At 41.5% G+C, this 9845-nt stretch overlaps 1 long non-coding RNA gene across 1 annotated transcript; it reads left to right on the top strand.

Annotated features, from left to right (window-relative positions):
* The first annotated feature begins 594 nt into the window (after positions 1-594).
* LOC137541411 (uncharacterized) lies at positions 595-9629 on the top strand. The gene is made up of 3 exons (XR_011025160.1): positions 595-655; positions 2061-2190; positions 9495-9629. It is a non-coding gene; the product is annotated as an uncharacterized lncRNA (long non-coding RNA).
* The last annotated feature ends 216 nt before the right edge of the window (positions 9630-9845 follow it).

Here is a 9845-nt window from a genome sequence, read left to right as displayed (position 1 = left end):
GGGGCAGCACAGAGGCCACCAAATGCTGCTATCTCAGGCCCAAGAGCCAGCTTAGGGACCCTGGGGGAAGTATTTGGCTGGGGGGGTGTCATGTGTCGGGTGGGCAGGTTAATTTTGCCCCAAGGCCCCAGTGTAGCTAGAACTGTCCTTGAATAGCAGCATAATAGGAAACAAGTTATTTATAGTGCTTTTTACACTGAAACAAATGTAACAAATACCTTTGCATGGACATGTATTTTACATTTTACATTTTCTCATGATAGTGGTCCTTTTGTCTGGGTTGCTAGATGCACTTTAATCATGGATACAGTGAAGCTGCCTGAACTGTTGCTTCCTTAGATAATACTAGTCAATCACTATCTTCAGTTGATGTGATATTTAATGGGCAACGTAAATATTTGGATCAAGCATTTCTAAGCCTTGCAACGTCACACTCTGAAGACTTCACAGCTCGCTATTTGCCTTGGACAATAAGCTGAGGACCTTTATGCATCCAATAATCCTTTCTGTCAGCAGTTGGCATCTCCTACTTGGATCTCACTGCTATCCCTTCCTATATAAAGCAGGTCCCTAAGGTCTACAGCCTCAGTGGAGAAGCAGGTGGAACAAGTTTCCACTGAAGTAAAAAGTCACCACCAAGCTCATCACAATTAAGGTAAGTCAAAATGATTATTCCATAATAATAACTCTTTATATCATGACTGCATATTCCATTTAAACATTCTGATTTTTATTCACTTCAGCATTTGTCTTATTGTGTGCTCTGTATGATGTAGTCAGTTGCACTCAAACAAGAAACTTGCTAGCGGACGTCTTTTTGTGCTTGACTTCCTGGACCTCATGCATGAAAAAAATGGTGTTCATGTCTTCTGACAGCCACACACTGCACATGTGCTATCTAGAGAAAAACAACCTGCCCTTGGTTGTTTTTACACAAATAAAAAAATTGCCATAAATGGAAACGGCCCATTGAGTTTACATGGTACTTCAGTTGCAATGTTTTTTTCACGTGCAGAGAAAACAGCCGGGCAAATGGAAACAGGCCCTAGCAAAGTAGAAGACTTATATGCTTTTTAGTTTCGGATTGCCCAGAAAGCTCATGGTGAACCAGAACTCCTAGGAGTGTGTAAGGGGCTACAAATGACCAAAAGCCCTCTTATTAAAATGGTATGCAAAACAAACGTTTGCCTTCTTAAAACAGAAGGTATTTGCGATTATTCAGATTGGAGTGAGCATATGAGGTGTCCCACAATGCCTCACTACTGAATATGCAAATTATTCATTGTTGTCCCTGTAAGCTAACCACACATCCAGAACCGCTGGAATGCAATGATGTGTAAGCTTGTTAATATTACAGAGCCACAATAATCCAACATACATACAGACTGTTTCTGATTAGTTTATCCTCATCAGTGCATGTGGCTCTGTGGGGTAGGACTTGAAGCACCCAGAGTTACATATTACCCAGCAAGCTCATGGTGAACCAGGCCACTTTACAGGAGCCTATAGGCACAGATGTTCTGGCTCCCTAGACTTTGCCATCCATGAACCTACAAACCCCCACCAAACCGCACCACAAATGTGCTGGCTGGACCAGCTGTCACTTCTCTCTTTGTTCCCTTGCCCGTCATAGGTAGCTACAGGTGCCCCTTAGCATTAGGTAGCCAGAGCTAACCTACATATTAAGTAGCCAGAGGTGCCCCCAAGTATTAGGTAGCTTGAGGTTCCCCTGAATGAAGGGATTTCTGGTCACTGGATTGCAGAGACCCTGGTGAGTAACTTCTTATTTTTACTCTGCTCGGGACTCTGGATAGGTAAGGCAGGAGGGAGACACTTGGGGAGGCGAGTGAGCCACATTTCCATCATCAGGCGCCTGTAGGCACATGCCTACAGTGCTTTATGGTAAAACCGGACCTGTGTTGAACCAGAACTCCTAGAAGTGTGTAGAGAGCTACAAAGGACCAAAAATGTGTATTATATTCTTTTTATGTGCTGCTGAAAATGTTTACATTTATATCTGTTTAGCATGTAATATTAAATTGTTTTGAATATCATTTCAGAGTGTAAGAATGCAGCTTCACTGGAAGATGCTGCTTCTTTGCAGCCTGGCTATTCTATCCCAACATGTTGTGCTCTCCAGACCTGCAGCCAGGATCTTCCCTACTGATGGCTTGATGTCATGGGGCCATGGTGAGGATCATCAATGTGTTCACACCTACATAGCAGACAGTCTGAAGAAACTGATAAACCAATTGAGCTTAGTATGGTTGAGTCTAGCATTCTCAGTTTTCTCAATACTTATTTTTAGCATGCTGAAACATTTTGATTATTGTTTCAAAGGGCAGGATGCACCACGCCTCTTTACTGCCTTTAGGGCTAGTTCACAGCGCTCATTTGCTTTGCAAAATAATTCTGCATGTGAACTCACTGCCCATACTGTTCTATGGACCGGCTCACAGTACTGCGTTGTCATGGATCGCGTTATTCTAACTCGCTGCATGCAAGCTTTGCATATCAGTCTACATCCAGCCCCCATTGCAGTTCACACTCATTATGCCGCATGCGTTATGCAATGGACGACTGTGAATCTAGCTTCAGTGAGTGCAGTGATTAGCCCAATAATAGAGCCATGGTCCCGCCTGCAGGACCATCAGCTTCACTAGAAACACAAGTTGCTGTACTTATTCCCCATAAGCTGAAGCTCAGGGACACAGCGGCATGGAGCTGGTGGAAAGAAGATGATGCGGAAGGGACATTGGAGGACACGGGGACAGCGTGGCAGGGAGCTGGGTGTAGGAGGAGGGGGACATCAGAGGATATGGGGCCACCAGGAGGACATGGGGGACAGCGGAGGACACAGGGGATAGTGGAGGACTTGGGGTCATAGGGGAACACGGGAGGACGGGATAGAAGAGGACAAGGGTACAGAAGGAGGACACCAGGAGGACACTAAGGGTAAAAGGGGGACACAGTGGCACACAAGAGGTGGATCCAGCAGAGGATGAGGCGGCACAGTAGGAAAGGCAGGAGGACACACAGAACAGGAACTTGTGTGTTCATAGAAATATAAGACATCCCCTGAAAATAAGCCCTAGCACATCTCTTGGTGCAAAAATTTATATGACACTGTCTTATTTTCGGGAAAACACGGTACATAATTTTTCTGTGATAGTTTCATCAAATATTGAATCCATAGATAAGGAAACCATGTAGAGGTCCAGGTATAATGGCAATATAGCCTCCTGACAGATCAGGACTCATCCTAAATTCAGTATTTGGTGGAACTATCTATCATACAAATTGCATGCAAAATTATAATGCATAAAGGGACACCTACATATAGCATAATTAATTCATTTGAATTCATGACTGTATTCCAATGTGTTAACCTCTTTTAAATGATCTATGCAGCATGGTGGCGTAGTGGTTAGCACTCTTGCCTTGCAATGCTCGGTCCCCGGTTTGAATCCTAGCCAGATCAACATCTGCAAGGAGTTTGTATGTTCTCTCCGTGTGGGTTTCCTCTGGGCACTCTGGTCTCCTCCTGCACCCCAAAAACATACAGATAAGTTAATTGGCTTCCCCCTAAATTGGCCCTAGACTACGACACATACACTACATGATACATACATAGACATAAGACTATGGTAGAGATTATGTAATCGTCGAACAACAGAGGCGCCAGAAAGTGTAAAAGAATTCCGTTTGGAAGACGTTTTAAAATCGGAGGGATGTGGGTGGATTCACCTCCCTTTAACAAAGACCAGCCAATGAGCTGTATACAAACAACAGTATTGTTTATTGGGGATTTTCCAGGTTATGCAACGCGTTTCACGGGCAAACGTCCCGCTTCATCAGGCAATCAAAACGGAGAAAAACTGGGGAAAAGACAAGGGGACAAAACAAACAATGGGACTGAGCCAGATGATGGATTTTATGATGGATTAAGCAAAAAAACTTTTAACCAACGGTTAAATCATATCGATTATATAATATGCATTATGTTTATACTGTGGAGTGTCCTCTGGCTCAGTCCCATTGTTTGTTTTGTCCCCTTGTCTTTTCCCCAGTTTTTCTCTGTTTTGATTGCCTGATGAAGCGGGAGCTTTGCCCGTGAAACGCGTTGCATAACCTGGAGAATCCCCAATAAACAATATTGTTGTTTGTATACAGCTCATTGGCTGGTCTTTGTTAAAGGGAGGTGAATCCACCCACATCCCTCCGATTTTAAAACGTCTTCCAAACGGAATTCTTTTACACTTTCTGGCGCCTCTGTTGTTCGACGATTACATTGAATAGTCCACCCTGGGTGGAGGGGTGCATCCCCATCTCTTTCTTTCCTATCTACAGAGAGCGACATTTTATACCTGAGTGGGGTCAGGTTATAATTCTCCCCACCTGCCGTTTTAGTGGTTGCCTGTGTGGTAACCCATTTTTGTGAGTATATCAATTATTGATTTCTTTTATTTTCAATTATCTTAACATACTACACCATATCGGGCTCTCGGTCTCATTTGTCTTTTTATAAGCTATGGTAGAGATTAGATTGTGAGCCCCTCTGAGGGACAGTTACTGGTAAGTGACAGGACAATATACTCTGTACAGCGTTGCATAAGATGTTGGTGCTATATAAATACTAAATAATAATAATGATCTAGAGGTCACAAGATCTATTCGTGATTTATATTCTGTTATTTACTTGGGCTATAGATCTCTGACTGTTTTTGCAATAAGGGAGTTTACTGCTTGTGTCGCAGTTTGTGGATGTTGGCCGACAAAGGGACTGGGCAGAGTAGTTTACTATATCAGAAATGGTCATACCCAAGCACATAAAGTATACTATAGTACTGTATCGCAATTCAGTCAGTCATTGGGAGTCATTATTTCTTTTCAATGCTTCATCTAGGGAGCACAGACAGTTTCTAAGCTAGGTCAAAATGCACAGTGCTCAATATGCAGGGATGTATATGTGATAACCATGCAACAGCTTGCACATGAAGCATAGGTATCACCAGTAGATACAGGTAAAGTACTAATAATGTGCTCCTCTGTCCATATTTCTGTGCAGCCTGAATGATACTATAGCATTGCAGCCATGCACAAGCAAGTCACAGATGACAGGAATTTCAATCAGTAATCAGGCAGCAGCTTACACAGGAAGCATAGGTCTCACCAATTAATGTAGGTACAGTACTTATAGTGTGTGCCTCTGACCACATTTCTGTGCAGCCTGGATAATGCTGTAGCATTGCAGCCATGCACAAGCAAGTCACAGATGACAGATAATTCCCTCAGTAATCAGGTCGATCAAGTCTCACATGCTGGTGGTTTGAAGTAATCCACATAGGACCACAGTAGAGCGCAGATAGAAAGCGGGCTACAACCTGCTGCCAGCCCACTCACTGACAACAGTCTCCGACTGAAGTATGGTACATGCGCCAGCCCACTTTCCACTATAGCCAGATACAGAATACCACAAGAGATTTAAAAAAAAAAAACAGTTACACCCCATTTAAACGCTTGTGTGAGCATGAAGGACATCAAAAAGGCCTTATTTCAGCAATCTATACCTTGCTTCTTGATAAATCTGGTACCGCAAAACCTAATCATTCATATATGACAAAGTGGGAACAAACTCTGAACCAAACCATAAGCTTGGAAGACTGGTCCTCTATCTGGGAAAACGCTAAGCACACTTCTATGTGCACGCAAGTAAAAGAAAATATCTATAAAATACTATTCAGATGGTATAGAACCCCTGAAGTATTAGCTAAGATTTATCAAGATGTATCTAACACCTGTTGGAGGGGGTGTGGTCATATAGGTTCCCTGGAGCATATCTTTTGGTCCTGCCCAGCTATTCAATCTCTATGGACAGATATTCAGGTCCTGATCCTAAGAGTAACAGGTATTCACATCCCCATGGATCCTATATACATGTTATTAGGCAAACCTATCCCTAAAATCAAAAAATATACTATGAGACTAATAAATCACATCCTGACGGCCACCAGACTCTCACTGGCCTCCAATTGGCGCAGTCCCTGTTGTCCTACAACGCCTGAGATTATGGCTAAAATCAGATGGACCAAGCTAATGGAGTTCTTAACAGCTCTATTACGAGACTCAGAAACCACCTATGATAAAATATGGGATCCATGGGAAACATACTTCTTGAATTATATGCCCCCATGATTGAAACGGAAACTGGAATGGTAACAGGGACCTGAGGATGTTACACCTTTGACATCAACTACTAAACAGAAAGACAGACCCACACAAATAGACCTTCTCTTCCTAATTCTATTATTTTTTTTTTTTTTATTATTTCTCTTCTTAGACTCTCTTCTAGGTTCTACTTACTTCTAAGTTTATATCACTCTCTCTTGTACATTACAATGTTAATAACACTCTTTAAGGATGTTCATTGCATTACGACCCAAATAGAAGTGGACATGGTTAGAAGGATGACAAAGCATCATAATATCTGATGTATATGTACCTCCTTGTTTATAGAATCCTATATGGGTATTCGTATATCTACATGTTTATAATGACTATTCACTGCTTTTGACTTAGTTGTTCATGCTCTGTGAATTCACTTAATAAAATTTTGTGTTAAACCAAAAAAAAAAAAAACAAAAAAAACAGTTTAACCATAACAGAATGCCTATTTTATCTGGGTTTACTTTACCAGGCATTACATTGTTTCAGACAGTATGATCTCTCTCCCCATATGCTTTAGCAGACTTTTTATGACCCCTTTGAAACAGCGGCTTCTTCATTGCCTAGCAGCCTTTCAGGTTATGTTAATATCAGACTAAATTTTCTCTGAGTATATATACTGGTTTACCTTTTTCCTCCAGCATCTTCAAAATGACCTTTGTTATTCTGAGATCGATTTGTACTTTTTGTGCCAGTCTTTTTTTATCAAAAGGGGACAGAATAGATCTCTTTCCTGAGCCGTATGTTGGTTATGTGGTCCTATAGTGTTTGTATTTGTGTTTGTACTTGTGTATGATTGTTTGTATAGATGAATGTGAAACTCATGCATTTGGAGAATGAATCAGGTTTGTGAATGTACGCAATTTTACCGGAGATGGCAAACCTTAAAGTGACACTAAAGCAAACAAAAAAATGTATGATATAATTAATTGTATGTGTAGTACAGATAATTGATAGAACATTAGTAGCAAAAAAAAGAGTCTAATTTATTTATTTTCAGTTACCGGTATATAGTTTTTTTTATAACATTGCATCATTCTGTCATATTTGCAATTACAAACCACACACTGTATTTAAACTATGAAACAGAGCAGAGCAGGTGGCTGGATAGTGTAAGGTGGCTGGATAGTGTAATGGTTAAGGGCTCTGCCTCTGACACGGGAGACCAGGGTTCGAATCTCGGCTCTGCCTGGTCAGTAAGCAAGCACCTATTCAGCAGGAGACCTTAGGAAAGTCTCCCTAACACTGCTACTACCTCTAGAGCGCATCCTAGTGGCTGCAGCTCTGGCGCTTTGAGTCCGCCAGGAGAAAAGCGCTATATAAGTGTTTGTCTTTTTAATGATTCATTGAACTCCCCTGCAGTAAAAGCTTATCTGAAGCTGTGTCTAAGGGCCCATTCACACTTGAGCGTTTTGCCGGCAATTACGGCAAAACGCTCAAACGCTAGCGCTTTTGAAAGGGCTAGTGTAATTAAACCCTATCTTACTTGGGCGCTAATCACCGCAAATCGCCCAAAATCGTGAAACGAAAATGCGTCGCCTGCACCATTTTCAGGCGATTTCCCGGCGATCGCGTTTCAGTGCTATAGAAGCGCTAAACGCGATCTCGGGGAAATCGCTGCACTGCCCAGGGATTTTTCCGTGTGAAATCGCAGAAAAATTACTCCCGCAAAACACCGGCAAACATGGCCGGCGTTTTGCGCTTTCAAGTGTGAATGGGCCCTTACTGTTTCTTTGATGTATAAGTGCTTCAGAAAGTAGGACTGTCTCTGACCAAGTTAGTCGGAGAGCTCAGAGAAGCTCTTTTGCATAGATAATAAGTGAAGCTTCTTAACTCTTCCTGTACTGGAAACAATATCAGACTGTTCTTTGCTTCTAATGTTCTATTTCTTAGGTGTACTACACATACAATTCATTATCTCATAAGTTTATGTTCACTTCAGATTCCCTTTAACAGTGTTCACAGAAATTTGTTAAACTTCTTATTGACTCTATAACAATTTCAGTAGGCCACAACTTTACAAACGCTCTGTTAATGTTTCCTTTAAAGAGAGTCTGAAGCCAATTTAAAAACAGCTTTTTACCTTTTATTTATGTTAGGCATGTTTGCTCCTGTTAAAACGCTGCTATCCCGCGGCAGAACGAGGGTTTTTTACCCCCCAAATCCCCTGTGGCACATTGTGGGGAGCGCTTCCGTGAGAGGCAGAGCTTTTGGCTGCACCTCTGCCTCTACATGCGTCCATCAGCACGGATCGCCACCTCTCCACGCCCCTCTCAGTCTTCCTTCACTGCGAGGGGCGGGGGAGAGGCGGAGATACGCGCTGATAGACGCGCATGGAGGCAGAGCTGCAGCTGAAAGCTCTGCCTCCCTGGGCAGCAAAATCCACCACCAAGAAAGTCGTGGATTTTGCACAGGGGATTTGGGGGGGGGGGTAAAAAATCCTCGTTCTACTGCGGGACAGCAGTGTTTTAACAGGGGCAAACATGCCTAACAAAAATAAAAGGTAAAAAGCCATTTTTTAAGTGGTCTCTTTAAACAGTTTGAAAAATTCCATAAAATAATGTCAAGCTTTAAAGCAATTAGATAAATGTGTTTTTAATAGCCAGTTAGTCTAACTGGAGTCAACAAGTGCATGTATGTTAAAGGGAATCTGAAGTGAAAATAAACTTATAATAAAATGAATTGTATGTGTAGTATAGCTAAGAAATAGAACATTAGAAGCAAAGAACAGAGTCTGAGTTAAGAAGCTTCACTTGTTATCTATACAAAAGAATAGTCCTACTTTCTGAAGCACTTATACATCAAAGAAACAGTAAGACACAGGTTCAGATAAGCTTTTACTGCAGGAGAGTTCAAAGAATCATTAGCTCTGCTCTGTTTCATAGTTTAAAATGCAGACTGTAGTTTGTAAACGGCAAATATTAGAGAATGTTGCAATGCTATATGAAAAGCTACATATCTGAAACTGAAACTCTTTGCTACTAATGTTCCATTAATTATCCGTACTACACATACAATTCATTATATCCTACTTTTTTTTGGGGGGGGGGGGGAATCGCTTCAGTGTCACTTTAAATAATTATATTTGCCTTGCACAAAGTAGATATCTTAAATGATATGCCAAATTTATAGTTAATTATTATAAAATATGTGTAGGGATTGTAAAGTGGGTTTTAAAGGATTTGCCATTAGTGCAAGCAAACTTCTGACATAAACAATAAACACACACACACATCTGTATTATTTCTTTACGATTCAATCTCTTTTAGGTCAAAGCCATGGCTCGTCTGGAAAACACCATGGAGGGCAAAAATGGACTTCCACAATTCAGGAACCAATCCAAACAAACTATGGAGTGCAACAATGGACTTCCACAATTCAGGAACCAATCCAAACAAACTATGGAGTGCAACAATGGACTTCCAGAGTTCAGGAACCAATCCAAACAGAGTTCTGGAGTTATTCTAGTGGGGGAGAGGCAATGTTTGATAGCAATGCAGGGGGAGGTGATTCTTATAATAGCTGGGGGAGTGATGATGAAAGTTGGAGTGCATATGGAGATGGTATTAGTCAGTCTTCTAGCTGGGTTTTATCTGAAGAAACAGAATTCCTAGGTCAAA

The sequence above is a fragment of the Hyperolius riggenbachi genome, chromosome 12 (assembly GCF_040937935.1).
Source record: "Hyperolius riggenbachi isolate aHypRig1 chromosome 12, aHypRig1.pri, whole genome shotgun sequence".
Lineage (NCBI taxonomy): Eukaryota > Metazoa > Chordata > Amphibia > Anura > Hyperoliidae > Hyperolius > Hyperolius riggenbachi.
Note: the sequence above shows the minus strand (reverse complement) of the source record. Positions and strands in the feature narration are given on the sequence as shown.